Below are 17,540 nucleotides of genomic sequence, written 5' to 3' on the forward strand. Positions count from 1 at the left end.
TGTCTATGTTAAGGGTCAGTTGCCACTCCCTGCACCAAGTGCCTATCCGCTGCATACCTTCCTGCATTTCGCTACAATTTTCTAATGCTGCAACTTCTCTGTATACTACAGCATCATCCGCGAAAAGCCGCATGGAACTTCCGACACTATCTACTAGGTCATGCAAAGCCAACTGCAATATTCTTATACTATACTGTTAATAATAAGCAATGTAGCAAACCGAAATACAGTTACCTATCCGGACAGCAAAACCACAAAAACAAGTGCAATAACCGCGTGTGTTAACCTAAGGAATAAGCATCAGACTTTAACTCGTTTCTTCAAATAATTCATTAGTTCAGAGGTATGGCAAATAACAGTAGTTAGACCACTATTCTGCATCGATAACAATATATGCGGTTGGTGGTACACTATTATTCGCCAGTCTAATTAGGCACACGTAATGAAGCTGAGGAGGCCAGCAGAAAAGATTGCAACTCCCTACTTACCTAACAGACTTCACTTTAGATATAGATAAAAGATGGTTCAGCAATACAAGAAAAGTTTGGCCGCTCGAAACAAAACTACAGTACTCAATTGCTTAAGTAAACAGACTGATTTCATGAAATCAAAAGTAAATTTGGCCAGGGGGGGGGGGGGGGGGGGAATTCTACATAAACATATTTGGTACTCAACATTTCATTGATTCACTATAAACTGTTTAACGTTACTATTTATCACCATTAATCATCAACTTAGTATTTCCTTTCATTAATACGTAATGTGAAAGCAGCAAACAAATTATCTAATGTGGTCTCTGAATCTGGCATAACCTCACGTAATCATTTTAACACACAATATAATAGCAATGTTAATTATGAAATTCTCGGTTATTCTTTCCAATCAATTATTTCACTGATTAATCACCGATTTGCCTACAATATATTAAAGGTTTCACAGTCTTGTCTGAATACAGATTACTCGGAATTTTCATGTACCAGATTAGGATCCTGCTTGGTTTATGAGCAAGATAAATTACCTGGTGGACACAATTGTCAATTTGGATGATGTTTATTATTCTTAAAGCACATTTCAACTTCGTGGCACACACTATAATACATAGCTAAAATGTCGTACCCTGTAAGCTGTGATCAGCGACGGTGGCGTTGGTGGCAACAACTGCATTAATATCAAAACGGCCAAGAGCAGTTAGCCATGTCGGACTTATTTCCTCTTCATGGCGATGATCCATCTTTATAATCAACAGCCCGTTTTTCTCCCCATACCAGGCCGTGAAAAACTGCAGTTTCCAACCGAGGCAAGATGCAACAATATGGCGCACTCCACGCTACGCTGGCGCTATACGTACTGCCTCTAAGACCACTGGCCACGGACTGACAGTTCGCGCCCGTCAAAGCGCGCCAAACGTTTCCGCTCCCACCTTTTCCTACGCTTACACAGCTTTCCATTCCTGACGGAACTACTCCATCTTTTATACTACACATATCTCATACAGCCCTAAGTAAGTGGCAGTAAGTATTACATACACAATTACATTATAGCATCTTTTTACATTTAATAATTATAACAAATAGATATCTTTGCAATATTTAAAACTAAATATTACACCCTTTTTCTTAATATGTACATTCACGTTAATCTTATCAAAGAGTTTCGGTATCGATTTCGCTTCAAACAAGATGTCTCTACTTCTGATTTAACAGTTTCAATAAAATATCTACAAAAAATTTTTTAAAAATATAAACAATAATGTCACAAGTGTATACTGATAGTCTTAGAATACACAGTAGTATAAATACGAACACCATTCTCCGTGAGCTCTATTTGGTAACGTGCTGGGCGATGGAAAAGACGAAAAAGGAAAGGATGATGATGATGATGAGTTATGTATTGAATGAAGGAGAAAGCATAATTATAAATCACTTGGTCAACCAGTATTCGATCACAACGGTTCTAACGGTTGTGATACAAAATGAAGACAGTTACCCAAGTCACGAAGACTCGTCTGTAAGGTTGAAGAGAGACCTGCCGTTGATACAGGAGAGTAGAGAGCTACTGACACTGATTGTGATCAAAATGCGCTCTTCGCTAGATTTCGGAAATTTAGTGTCGTTTGAACAGTCAAATTATTACTAATGTGCTTCATTTAGAAACTGCAACACTAATGAAGGGATAGGCATCTCTTACGCCAAATAACGCAATCACATTGTAGAACGCTGGTTGGGAACGAGAAATGAGCTAAAACAATTTGCTGCTGATGATGGGTTTTTCGGTTTCTGTATAACACTCAGTATAGAACTTAAAAAAAAAACATCATTGCGATCAAGACACTTAAATAAAAAGTTTTGTGAAGTGTTTGATCGCTCGTTAGAGTGTATTTTATGTCACATTTTACTCAAGTTGTACTGATTCGCAGCAGAAAAGACACAAAATGTATTATCTTAGATAAAGCAGAAAAATGTGATCGAAAACATTACTGGGGAATGCCATAAAAAAGCGTGTCCGAGAAAGAGAACATATCATTACGGAAAATCTTAAGAAATTATTTAAGCCTGACACCAGCATTTCGTTATTGTGATTTAATTTAATGTGTTGCACCAGAAGTACACGGACATGGCAAGTTCAATTCAACACAGTGCTCAAACTAGCAATATAAGTAATTTCAGCTTTTCAAGAAGTCAGTTTCCAGTGACTGCTGCGTACTCCATGCAGTAGACATAAGAGAGTTGAAGGGTCTACCTCAATTCATCAAAATATCTAGGAGAGAAGTTTTCACTCTATTTTAGAACAAAGAATACTGCGCAAGGGTATGAAATGTATTGCAATTTTCAGTCGCTGTGTTATGTAGAGAGAGGACTAAGCAGATATCTGTTCGTGAGTCGTACAGAATTGCAGAGGAGCCGTATACATTTCATCGATGGTTCGCGTCAAGAAGAAGAGACACTGAAGTCGCCTGTTATTGATATGAAATTCGAAATACAAACGAAAACACTGTTCCCAAAAATTGCGATAGCATACTGTCTGATTACTCACGAATCTGTTATGACGCCTTCTGTCAACTGGGAAACAAGCCGTAACTACATATCTGCTGTTTAGTGCTGTACACTTGAAAGGAGTCTCCAAATTTTCTTACCTGGAAGTGATGGCACGATCTCGTGATCGGAAGGACTGCCACCTTCAATCTTTAGAGTGTATAAGTGTTGACCAGATACGATTGGTCAGCGATCCTTTGAGCTTTGTAATGATAGTAATAATAATAATAATAATAATAACGATGACAATAATTGTGAGATTAACAACAATAGTGATAACGGCAGATATAAGAAGAATTTATAGGTTTACAAAATGATGACTGAACAATGGAGAGGGACAGAATGATTTCGCACTGATAGAAATGGGTGTTTCTGTCGTGTTGTTCAGACAGAAGCGTTAAGGTCGGGGAGAGGTAGAGATATGAGGGACATTGTTCATTGATAATATAGTAGAGATGACGATATGGAAATCTCTGAGCTTGCACACAGCCTCGATAGTAGTGAAATATGATCAGATAGTCGAACATCAGAAATATAAGAACCCATGCATTCATCACCACTTACAGACGCTGTGAGCTTTCCTGAGAAAGACCTTGCAGCATAAACTCACTGTAATCAATAATTCGAAGTGATTGCAGAAGATTCTATTTCAGATGGAGAGGAAAAACGTTTTTATGTTTTGTAGAGATTGGAGAGACAGTGATGTCTTCTTGCACATTACAGTTTCGCGCTCAGTTCAATTTAGATTTTCTCCTGTTATTACCCCTAGACTCTTTGCTGAAGGAAAGAATATTTTCCGATTGTAGGACTTTTCTGATTACATGATAAATGTAGAAACGATAATCGATATGGAACACATAGAGAATCCTGTTCTATAGTTCAAGAGACGTTTTGGAGACTTGCAACTAAACAAAACAGAAACGATTGAAAATATTCCTTCTAAATTTCTAAAATAACTGAGGGCTGTGACAGTCTAACCAATATTAAAACAGTTTTGCAGAAAGTATGAGCTGTAGATAGGCCATCAGACTTTTTGAAAAATATTTGATGTGTCAGCACAGCATGGAATTCTACTTTCACACAACGACACAAGCTCAGCACAATAGGCTGTGGGGTAGTAAGACTGGACCAAGTGACAAATCAGGCAATCACCATCAACAGTAGCACTGAATATTTGTTTGGTACATTTAAACAAGACAAATAACAAATAAAACCTTCAACACATTTTTAAAATTACCATTTAGGTGAGAGCAAGCTACTTCAAAATTTAAACATTCATAAACCACAGCACATATGACCTATTACACATTTAGTGAAATGAGTTACAAATTATTTACTCAAAAACTATGATCAACCGGAAGAACAATTTACTAAAATTTAACAAGGTTATGTAGTCTTCCGTTACTGCAGTGATTGGTATTACCAAAGTAATTCAGAGTATAGGCAACAACAAATCAGATACCATGGCACACACCCACGTTATTTAAATGTCATGGTCATGGGGGAAAACAGTACTCTCACGCTTAGGAAAAGAGTATAGTTTCCGTGATACTGCTCGTTATTTTAGTTACGTGCCGAGAAACTCTCGAGAAGTACGCTAATAAGACGCTACTCACTTTTGGGTGTATCAGGAAGTTTTCATTTTTATTTTACACTTCTAGTTCCGTAGGACCAAATTAAGGAGCAAATCTCCAATGTCACGGAACGTGTCAGTACATGATATTACAACATAAAAGTAATAGACGAAATAAAATGTTTATTACCCAAAAAATACAAGCCATAAGTTTTTGTAAACGAAATCAACAATACAACACAGGAATATAGCTTCATTTTTCAAGGAACTCCTCAACTGAATAGAAGAAGTGACCCATGAGGAAACTCTTCACTTTTGATTTGAAAGCGCGTGGATTACTAGTAATATCTTTGAATTCTTGTGATAGCTCATTGAAAATAGATGCAGCACTATACTGCATACCTTTCTACACAAGACTTATGGAAGTGCGATCTAAATGCAGATTGGATTTCTTCCTAAAGTGAAGGCTGCTAATTCTTGGGAATGAGCTGATATTGTTAACAAGAAAAAATGGTTCAAATGGATCTAAGCACTATGAGACTTAACATCTGAGGACATCAGTCCCCTAGATTTAGAATTACTTTCATCTGACTAACCTAAGGACAACACCTACATCCATGCCCGAGGCAGGATTCGAACCTGCGACCGTAGCAGCAGCGCGGTTCCGGACTGAAGCGCCTAGAACCGCTCGACCGCAAGAAACGACAGTAAAGAATATATATAGTGAGAGGCCAATGTCAGAATACCAAGACTAATGAAAAGGGATCGACAAAAGGTTCACTAACTTACACCACTTATTGCCTTAACCGCCCTTTTCTGAGCCAAAAATATCCTTTGAGAATGGGAAGAGCTACCCATAAATATAATACCATATGTCATAATCAAATGAAAACAAGCAAAGTAGATTACTTTTCGTGTAGAACTATCCCTTACTTCAGTTCGTGGTTGAGTGTGCGAAGGAAAACTTTTCACTCAAGGTAAGGAAGGAAAACACTTCTAACAATCTTAGGAAGAGACTTCGATTTCCTTGAGATTGCTCATATGTGTGTTTTCTTTTTTTACCAGAATTATGTGCTCTTTCATTGCCAATGATTTCACACCACAGACAATGGATTTGTTTCGAAGAAACTTGGATATCGGTTGTTGGGTAGCATGGTTGCCTCTGGCGATTTCATTCTAGAGCAGTCAACACTGTACTACCAGTTAGATGTAACTTCTGCAAAAACGGTTGATGAAAAACCACCAACTCTGCAGTATAGCGTCATCTGGTGCGCCATTGAAGACTGCACTGAAAACTATACCTGCAGTTCTTCTACCTGAGTCGCTTACCTACATGAAGGGTTCGGAGAAGGTGAAATGGATTAAGGACCTGTTGAGGAACACGATGTGCATAATATTGAGGACATAGATTGCCCCTCACTTCCTGTGATCTGATCGAAAGTGCACGTCGACAAACATGAAACAGTTACTGGAGAGATAAATGTGAAGTTGTTGGCTAGAGGAGGCATGATTTTCACTTACAAGATTTCCCTTATGTCATCAATGAGCTGGATGAACATTGTTATTGAACACAGAAAGAAATGTAATATTTTTCAAACAGTGAAATAAATGTATAGTAACATTTATATCCTTTTGTTGAACAATGAAAGAAATGTAAAGTTTTTGAGCAATGGATGTAGTTTATAGTAAAATTTAATGTTTGTTGTTGAACAATTAAAGAAATGTAAAGTTTCATAATAAAATTTATATCATCAGTACTCTTTGTTTGTTTGTTCATCCTCTGTAGCACACTATGTAAAGAAACAATCTGCTGTTGATACCTAACTCTGACGAGAGATCTTGTTCTTGTTACTGATTGACATTGTAATCGGTATGAAACCTAATGAGCTATATCACCCAGCACTCCAAGTTTATCCGAGGAGAGTGGTTAGCACAGAAGTATGATATCCATCAAACTGATTTGGTTGACGAGATTACGTATTAAAAATACAATTCAGGTTGTAAATATTTATTAATAGTAATTTCATGTGGACTCAAAATATGCATGGACTGCTAAAATTTCTGCTGAGCTAACCAATTAATTTAGAAAAAATTTTGAGTAATGTTTAATAGGATTCCAAATCATTCACAAACCGACTTAGGTAACGAAGTTTACAATAAGGAATTTTGCAATATCCATTTCAAGAAGCTGATGGAAAAACGTAAAATTAATCTGTACTCATCAGTTTACGACTTGAAGTCTTCAGTTGTGGAACGATTCAATAGAACTCTTATTGGAAAGACCACTAAGGGTTGCTTCCAATAGGTTAAAGGGCGCAACAGCTAGTAAGTCAGTACAACTGCAGAAGATGTAAAAAAATAACAATAATATGTGACCTATTGATGTAAAAGATAACATTCTCTTGTCTACTGTGTATACGAAGATCAAGATGCCTGATCCACGAGAAACTGAATTCAAAGTGGCGTTTTTGTTAGAAGTGGTAAACACAAAAGAAAGTTTTCAAGAATGGCTACACACCCAACTGCTCTGGTTTGATATTAAAAATTCGACTGGTTCAGAAGACTAATCCAAGACCTTACATGCTGCAAGATAACATGCCACGACCTGTAGCAGGAGCTTTTTACAGCACAGAACTACAAATACCCAGATATTCATACACTTATCTATTGAAGAAGTCGTACAGAGAAAATGTAATATTACGCCAGAGGTACGTAAATGCATATAAATAACGCATATGTGTGGATATAAATATTGTGAATCGACACCATTTTTATGATGTAAATAATGAATATCTTTAAGTTTGAAATGGAGCTTACGTAAGTTTTTCTTGCTTATTTGACGCCATTTAATGCCTCATATTAATCCAACACTCTCAGCTGGAAATGGAAGCAGCAGTGTGTACAAAGCACATTTGATCTATTTTGTGATTGGTTGGCTATAGGGAAGAAGGATGTGGCTTGATGTGTCTTTCGCAAATAATGTACTTTGAAACCACTTTTAGATATCGTTCTCATACTATTCCCTGACTGATTGGAAAGAGGTGAGGGTTTTAAATTCCCACTAAAAAGGGCTATTTCTGCCACTTTGGATTTTTCGGTAGTTGTTTCATTTTAAAGCTGCACTGGCTGAAAATAAGGTGGGTGGGGGCAGGAATTTTAATTTCCCACTAGCACAATTGGGCCGATTCTACCTACTTGGATTTTTCGTTGGCTCTTTCGTTCTTAATACTGCTCTGTGACTGGGGAGAGAAGGAGAGGGAGGGGTGACAAGAAAGAAGGAAACTTTCTTATTTCCAGTTATTGATTGACTGATTGATTTTATTGATTGATGATGAAGGTAATAATGGTAATGATGTCATGAGTTCCAGGTCATGAATGTCGTCATACGTGATCTTCATGATGACATGACGGTCACGTGATGACCTTGTGGGTCATTTCGAGGTCAAGGTGTCTTGGAAGCCCTATAGTATCAGAGCTGATGGAGACACTAGGCATAATGAAGCTGAATAAATTGTAGAAAGCTAGGAAAGTACTATCTGACCAGGATGAGTTGCAAGAACCAGAGGTTATTGAGAGTTTAGAAGGAAGTACTAGGAAACACCTATGTGTAATAGGAGAAAGAAATGCAGCAGAAAATGGGTGGGTAGATCTGAGAGATTAAAGAGTGAAAGCAGCAGAACAACTACCTAAAAATCAAGGCCGAGTAGGAATCCTTGAATACCAAACAAATTTAATTTGTGAAAGGAGAAGATATGAAAATACTGCAAATGAAGTACTTTAAAGATTGTAGAAACATCTTACAAATGAATTTAAAATGATAAATAGGAAAGTACAGTATGACTGAAATAATAACCTAGCTTCAATGATACGAACGTTCTATCTTAGAAAGCTTAATTTTGTGTAAAACCAAAAAATCCGTTCAATAACCATAACATTTACTGAAAATTAAAAATTACAACCTATTTTGAAAATAATTGCCATGCACCTGCCTGTATTTTTTTGATCATGAAATCACATTCAAGTTCACTTTATGTAGATTTGTAGCGCAGACTGTTTCAGTACTCTGTGTTACGTTTTCCTTCAGTTGGTCTACCATTTCATGGTTATTTTCACAAAATTTTCTTCTCAAATACACCCCTTAATAAAAAAGGCAGTCAGACAAGTTCGGTGAAAGAGGCGGTCACAAATCTTTGCTTATTGCGCTTTCTTGTACGAAGAGTTGATGAATACGAGGCGGCGATTGACCAGCCGTGCGGCACGTAGCTGCATCTTGCAGTACTACCTTTCATGTTCCTTTAACAGAGAGCAGAAGTTGTCTCAAACCTGAAAGATAAACATCTGTGTTGACAGTCGTTTCAGTGAACTTCAGACCGATAGTTAGACTACTGGAAACCGCTCACCAAATTCAAAGTTTTTATCTTGAAAAGAAATTTTAAGCACAAGTTAAATATTTGCGGTGTACCGGTAGCATTTGATCTGGCCAGAGATGTGAAACCTAGCTTCATCATTCTCTACAGACGGTGCCGTTTGCAACCCACAGTCTTTTTTAACAAACCACACGCAACACGTGAGGAGCTATTCTACGAATAAATCAGTCAGATGCAATGTTATAACAGATGAAATGCAATAATGTTTCAGAGGTAGGGACGTTAGTACAGAACGACAATATTTACAAACACTACGTATAAAAATGAGTAGTTAGCAAGAAAAGGCCTTTTTGCATATTACGTCTGAGGTTTGATGTTTACACCATGACACGCTTCACCAATTTACCAAAGCATCCTCAGTAGGTTACAAGTCAGTAAAACGTCTAATTGATAGCTTGAATATCATATGCTTTTGCGCTCATGTGGAAATCCGGTTGGAAGTCACACTTTTTAATGTGAAGTCTTATGTTATGAAATTACGGTAAATCTACGCATAAAGTTGCGACTTCCAATCGGTTTTCGACACGAGGGAAAACTGCGTGATCTTCGAGTAATGAATTAGATGTTTTACGGACAAGCGCAAAAGAATATTTGGCAAACAGGCAAAGCGCTTCTTGGTGTGTAAATAAAATTTCACATGAAGTATCCAAGAACGCGTCTTTTTGCTAATTTTGACAATATGTACAGTTTACACTATTTTTTTTTTTTTGCGGAAGCCCACTGACTGTATTTTTTGGGTGAGCAGTAATTTTTTGCAAAACGTTTCCAACGGCCACCGAAGCTGGAACTAAAGGTTTACGTCTACGCATAGAATCAGAGTTAATGTCACTGGGCCGCCTTTTGGTTATCAGATTTTTAACACCACTTTTACAAGAATACTTGATTTTCGGGAGTTTTCTTATGAAGAAGTTGACGACGCTAATGAGATGAACCGGTACGGATGTGAGTTCAAACTGATTATATCCTTTTACACACAGAATACGGCATACTTCAAGAACTCAGAAGACGATGAAACGACACTTCACAGCACTTTCAAACGATAAGCAACTCTGCGAGTGAGAAACAAGAAAACAGCTTGTTGCTTACGGAGCGAAAGCTTTTTCATGTTCGGCATACCGTGTAAATTCGATAGTTAATTCCATTGTAAATCGCTTAATAGTAAAAAACTAAATGAGGCTTGCAGCAGTGTCGAGACTGCGATTGCACCGCATCAGAATTTGGCACTACAGGCATGCGAGGAAGACTGACCATAACAACATACATTACTACACTTACTAAACACAGGATTCCTTTGGGTCATCTAGCAGTTACTTTATCATTGGAAATTCTGTTGCATTCCTGATTTATGGGTTTATTATATTTGCAGACTGACAGAGTCAGGGTTTCGCCTTATTGGCACAAACAGTACCTGGGTGTGCAACCACTTAGATTTCCTTTGATGATATTTTAATAGAGTGAACACATCCCGTTTGTTCTACGCTTGTTTGAACCTTCTTGACCATTTAAGAAATCCGTGTTGCATTCGAGTGGTAACTGCTTATGTCTTCTATAGCGTTTCATTCATCTCATGTAACTTCCACCTGTGACAGCGTGTCTTCTCTGTTCTTAGGCTTCAGGATAAATCTTAAATGAGAGAGGCGTGATGTGTTTTCCAGGCTGTTTCCTGACTTGTGCAGGATGCAACCAAAGATCAGCAACTTGAGAGACTTATTCAGCCCCAGAATTAAGATTACGGAAGTTCAGTTGCATCATATGGCGAACGAAAATTGCTACGGAAGAGGAACATGAACATTGGAACTTGGACTGTAGAAGAAATGAAGGAGAATGTGTTATGAATTACACAAGAATCAAACAGCGTAAAGATAGACGCGTCTTCCTGGCAGAAATAGAAATAAAGGGAAAAGACTGAGAAATGTGGCACAGTTATATACATATCCAGTGAGTTGGCAAAAGAGCAAAGAACAAAAAAGAGATGTCTCTTTCATGGTTATTAAAAAATCTAACATAAAATAATGGACTTCGAAGATGTAAACGAGGATATCTCACGAATTTATATGAATCTATTTCAGTAACCGTTTTGGATCTCTATGCAATCGAGTACGATGAACTACCTACTAAAAGGTAGTTTCTGCGAAAGGGTTACCGGTGAAATTACTAAACTAGGGAAGAGTAAAGACACTATCATTCTTGAGTATTCAAACAGTATAGAATTACAGTGGAAGAAGGTTGATAGAAATATGTCAAAGTCATCAGTTTACAGAAATCCACACATATGCATAGGAAAAAGTGCAAGAAACTAAAATCCGTCCTCGACCATGTAATGCCAAAACCGATAACGAGTATGCTACTTAATGATCTTTGGTCGCACAGAGAACTTACATGTGGCTCAAACAATTACCTAGGAAAAGCTAAAACAGAATTTCCTTATAAGCATCAGAAGCAGGGAAATATAAAAACACTGCAGGAAGCTGACGGAGCTACAAATAAGCATTACGCATAGATAATCGTGACACCACAAGAATACTCCATGAACAGAGATTCAATCAGAAGCTTGTTGAAACAGATAAATGAGAAGGTGAAGTGCACCAAAACATAGTAAGTAATGTACAAATGGCGACAGAGGAAGCTCTACGCACAAAGAGTAGAACTCAAAGTAAGACAATGCGCTGGAATAATGAAACAGAAGCATTAATTGGCCAAAGAAGTTATATTATCAAAAATGGTTAGCTAGTAAAACCAATTAAGATAAAGGAAACTATATAAAACTGAAAAGAATGAAAAGTAATGTTAGCCCGTGAAAGACAAATATGGAACAGAAAGTGCTCTGACATTAATGTACATTTAGGGAGGAGCAAGGTGTTCAATACGGAAATTTATTAAAATAGTTAAGTCAAACGAGATCAGTCACACAAAGTAGGATCATTAACATCAACAACAGCTACGAGCATTTATTGACAGCATTTCACAGCGGTGCGGGGTATCTGCGTGGTCTGGGGCGCCTTGTCACGATCCGTGCGGCTCCCGCCGTCGGAGGTTCGAGTCCTCCCTCGGGCATGGGTGTGTGTGTTGCCCATAGTGAAAGTTAGTTTAAGTTAGAATAAGTACTGTGTAGGCTTAGGGACCAATGACCTCTGCAGGTTGATCCCTTAAGACCTTACCACAAATTTCCAAATTTTCCAGCATTTCACAAACAGAAATATTAGTCAAAGGCGAAGAGATAGTCATCGACGTTTGAGAGAGTAATACATAAATTAAAAAAAAAAAAATATTCGAGCTACAGGGCAGGAAAGAATTCCAGCAGAACCCTCAAACTTGGAACAAAGAAACTATTAGAAGGCTTGACTGGTATATGAAAAAGATCTTAAATGGAGCTCCTGTACCAGATCAGTGGAAGGTTGCATATCGACAATTTAAAAAAGGAAAAAAAAAGGGAAATGAAATGGACTGTGCATATTACAGAGGCATTTCTGTGACTACTACGATGCATCACTTGTTTGGAAGGCTACCACCCCTGATTCCTACTCTTGGGGAAAAATAGGCTGCCATTCCTCCACAGACATTCGTTGGAACATCTCGTTGAAAGTGTCACTAGCAGCTTTCAAGCCGCCGTAAAGACCATGAGTGGAGACATCCCATATAAATGTACACTAATAACTGCCATGATACTTTTGACGAGATAATGTGTCTGTTGGAGCTCCTCTATCTATTCATCTATATATTTAGTTGGTTTATCTGCTGTGTATGATTGTTATTGTTTAGTAACAGGTTGACATCGTCCGCGTGTGATAGAAGAACTATAGAGTTATATTTGAAGAAAATTTTTAATTGCAGTTACGTTCAAAGGGACATATTGTTGTTGACCGGTGAGCACCTATGTTTTATTGTTTTCTTTAGAGGTATGTTCTTTGTTACTTTGCCGTTCATTTTGAGTGTAATGTAATTCCTCTGTATTCGGCATTTTATCGTGCTTATGTGACCCAGTTACATCTACATCCACGTGATTACTCTGCTATTCGCAATAAAGTTCAATGAACGACCTTCAAGCTGTCTCTCTACTGTTACACTCACGAACGACGCGCGTGAAAAACGAGCACTTAAAATTTTCTGTGCGAGACATGATTTCTCTTATTTATTCTGATGATCATTTCTCCCTGCGTAGGTGGGTGCCAACAGAATGTCTTCGCAGTTGGAGGAGAAAACTGGTGACGAAATTTCATGAGAAAATCCCGTCGCAACTAAAAACGCCTTTGTTATAATTATTGCCACTCCAATTCACTTATCATGTATCTATGGCATTATATCCCTATTTCGTGATAGTACAAAACGAGCTGTCCTTTGAATGTTTTCGATGTTATCCGCCACCTGATGCGGCTCCCACACCGCACAGCAATACTCCAGAATAGGGCGGACAAGCGTGATGTAAGCAATCTCTTTGGTAGACCGGTTTCACGTTCTAAGTGTTCTGCCTACGCGAAACATGGAAAGACATCATCGTGTAAACGTAATAGTGGGCGCAAATCAAAACTAAATGACAGAGATCGTCATGCGCTAACACGAATTTTGTCAAAAAAACACAAAACTACAGCGGCTAAAGTGACTGCAGAGCTCAAAAGCCATCTTCGAGACCACGTATGTATCGACACTGTCCGCTGAGATCTCCATAAAGCGAGTATTCATGGATGAGCTGCTGTACTGAAACCGTTACTGACAACAACCGCCGCAAAGAAGCGTATAATGTGGTATCAGGAGCATTAAACCTTGGGCGGATGATCTGTGGAAACGCGTCTTATGGTCTGACGAGTCAACGTCTTCGTTATTTCCAACTTTGGGTCAGGTTTACGTCTGGAGAACGCCAAAAGAAGCCTGCCAATCCTGATTGCTTAATTCCAACGCTTAGGCAGGGAGGTGGAAGTGTGCAGGTGTGGGGAGCCATATCATGGAATTCTGCTGGTCCCATAATTAGTCTCAAAGTCCGTGTTACAGCCAACGATTATGTAAACGTTCCCTGATTCAAACATTGTTCTCCAACAATGATGTCATATTCCAGGACGATAATGCACCCATTCACACGACCAGGGCAGTACAATCATGTAATGAGGAGGGTGCAAGTGAACTGCAGCGTATTCTCTGGCAAGCACAGTCCCCACACTTGAACATTTTCGAACCCTTGTGGACGGCATTGGAGCACCGACTCCGGAGCAGATTTCCGCTTGTCACTACAGAAGTTAGAAGAGGTTCCGATCAAGAGTGGCATAACATTCTAATAGAGACTATACAATCATTATATGCCAGTATACCAAGGAGAATGGCAACAGTATTAAGGGCAAATGGGGTCCGAACGTCTTTTTAATAAACCATTTCCAAGTAGATACAGGTGTTAACATTATTTTGCCTATCCCCTGTATCTCTGTATTTGAATACGCATGCCTATACCTGTTTCTTCGGAGCTTCAGTGTATATCGTTGTACGACACATATTTCAGGAGATGCGTGTGAAGTAGCCATATCAAGGATGACGTTTTAACTTATTACTCCTTTACTACTAACACATTTCGCAGGCAACAGGCACTTGTAACATCGGGTATACCTGCGAAATTTTATCGTTGTACAGCACTTAGTTCAGGACTTTTGTCATCACAACAAACTAAATGCAGCGTGAAATTCGCTAGACGTTTATGTAAAATATATTTGACATCTGTGTATGATAGCAAAGCCATGGGTAAACCCCTGGAGTTTCTTCAACCAAATTTGGTACAAGTACACTACTGGCTATTAAAATTGCTACATCAAGAAGAAATGCAGATGATAAACGGGTATTCATTGGACAAATATATTATACTAGAACTGACATGTGATTACATTTTCATGCAATTTGGGTGCATAGATCCTGAGAAATCAGTACCCAGAACAACCACCTCTGGCCGTAATAACGGCCTTGATACGCCTGGGCATTGAGTCAAACAGTGCTTGGATGACGTGTACAGGTACAGCTGCCCATGCAGCTTCAACACGATACCACAGTTCATCAAGAGTAGTGACTGGCGTACTGTGACGAGCCAGTTGCTCGGCCACCATTGACCAGACGTTTTCAGTTGGTGAGAGATCTGGAGAATGTGCTGGCCAGGGCAGCAGTCAAACATTTTCTGTATCCAGAAAGGCCCGTACAGGACCTGCAACATGCGGTCGTGCATTATCCTGTTGAAATGTAGGGTTTCGCAGGGATCGAATGAAGGGTAGAGCCACGGGTCGTAACACATCTGAAATGTAACGTCCACTGTTCAAAGTGCCGTCAATGTGAACAAGAAGTGACCGAGACGTGTAGCCAATGGCACCCCATACCATCACGCCGGGTGATACGCCAGTATGGCGATGACAAATACACGCTTCCAATGTGCGTTCACCGCGATGTCGCCAAACACGGATGCGACCATCATGATGCTGTAAACAGAAACTGGATTCATCAGAAAAAATGACGTTTTGCCATTCGTGCACCCAGCTTCGTCGTTGAGTACACCATCGCAGGCGCTCCTGACTGTGATGCAGCGTCAAGGGTAACCGCAGCCATGGTCTCCGAGCTGATAGTCGATGCTGCTGCAAACGTCATCGAACTGTTCGTGCAGATGGTTGTTGTCTTGCAAACGTCCTCATCTGTTGACTCAGGGATCGAAACGTGGCTGCGCGATCCGTTACAGCCATGCGGATAAGATGCTTGTCATCTCGACTGCTAGTGATACGAGGCCGTTGGGATCCAGCACGGCATTCCGTATTATCCTCCTGAACCCACCGATTCTATATTCTGCTAACAGTCATTGGATCTCGACCAACGCGAGCAGCAATGTTGCGATACGATAAACCCCAATCGCGTTAGGCTACAATCCGACCTTTATTAAAGTCGGAAACGTGATGGTACGCATTTCTCCTCCTTGCACGAGGCATCACAACAACGTTTCACCAGGCAACGCTGGTCAACTGCTGTTTTTGTATGAGAAATCGGTTGGAAACTTTCCTCATGTCAGCACATTGTAGGTGTCGCTACCGGCGCCAACCTTGTGTGAATGCTCTGAAAAGCTGATCATTTGCATATCACAGCACCTTCTTCGTGGCGGTTAAATTTCGCGTCTGTAGCACGTCATCGTCGTTGTGTAGCAATTTTAATGGCCAGTTACAATCTGGAAACAAATATTGTAGGAGCAAGAACCAATAGTCTCCTACCGGAGTGAGTGTGACAATGTGGAGATGGAATAGAGGACGAGGAACCCGACAGAGGAAGGAGGAGAATAGGTTAGGAGGAGCAGAAGGACAGTGAGAGGGGCAGGAGGAATTGGACGGAGTGGGATGTGGAAGAGGTGAGCACAGAGAGAGGGTGGTGGAGGCGACTCAGAGAGGGAGGGCTGGAGATGGTAAAGGGGGTGATGGATAGAGCGAATAGGGTAGAGACAGGGGGGGGGGGGGGGAGGATAGAAATGTGGCTATGGATCGAGAGAGGAGGGAGGAGTGGATGTGCTGACAGAAGAGTGGAAAAAATAAATACCGTGTCAACACCAATTTTGTAGTCGGTATGTGATCGGCACCAGATAGGATTAATAGAGGATATAAAGTATACTTTACAGGTTGATTTTGAAACAACGAAAGCTACACGGAGGCGATCAACCAGCTCCAGTTCCAGACACTGAGAGAGAGGTATTCTGTGTCGAGTCCTGCCCACTCGTCCCATATATGGTGCCTATAGGATGCAGCGTCCTCGGAATGCTATACAACAATTCAAGAAAATAACATTAGTAGTTTCATCTCAATAAAGCAAATTGACAATACTTAACTTTGAATTTACGATGGTGTCGCAAGTGATGGGCGACATGCAAACAATCAAAGTCCTCTGCTGTATACCAGGTAGGTGTAAGCAATTGATGTGGATCACACGTCACTGCTATCGCAGTGGTCTCTGCTAGTACTGTGCTGGTCTGCGAGTCACGGTCTGGTACTGTCCGCCGAGGCTTGCAGGAGCGGCCCTTACATTCTCATCGCTAGTGGGCGCTCCTGTCGTGGTGCGGTCCTAGTCAGCGGGCTCTTGGCTGCCGTCGTCTCACCACCTACCCTGCTCTTGCTCTCTTCGTGCCAGCGCTTGGTGACGCCGGGACATTCTGGATCACGGTATGGTTTACTGTTAAATTTTCTAGAGCGTCCGTTCCTAGAAGAGTCAACAATTGTATTACTTCCTCCCACGCATATATAGCGAGAAAATCACGCAGATGAAGTTAAAGATATTCGAGCTCACACGGAGGCTTACCGGCAATCGTTCTGCCCACGAACCATTCACGACTGGAACAGGCAAAGGTGGAAGTGACAGTTGTGCACAAACTAACCTCCGCCACACAACGCCAGTGGTTTGTGGGGTACAGACGCAGATGTAGATGTACTCCATCACATATAACTCCATCTCCTGCGAAAATTCAGAAGTTACTATTAATGTTGTCTGCAACGTAATAAATATACAACATAAACAGCACTTCTG

The sequence above is a fragment of the Schistocerca serialis genome, chromosome 8 (assembly GCF_023864345.2).
Source record: "Schistocerca serialis cubense isolate TAMUIC-IGC-003099 chromosome 8, iqSchSeri2.2, whole genome shotgun sequence".
Taxonomy (NCBI): Eukaryota; Metazoa; Arthropoda; class Insecta; order Orthoptera; family Acrididae; genus Schistocerca; species Schistocerca serialis.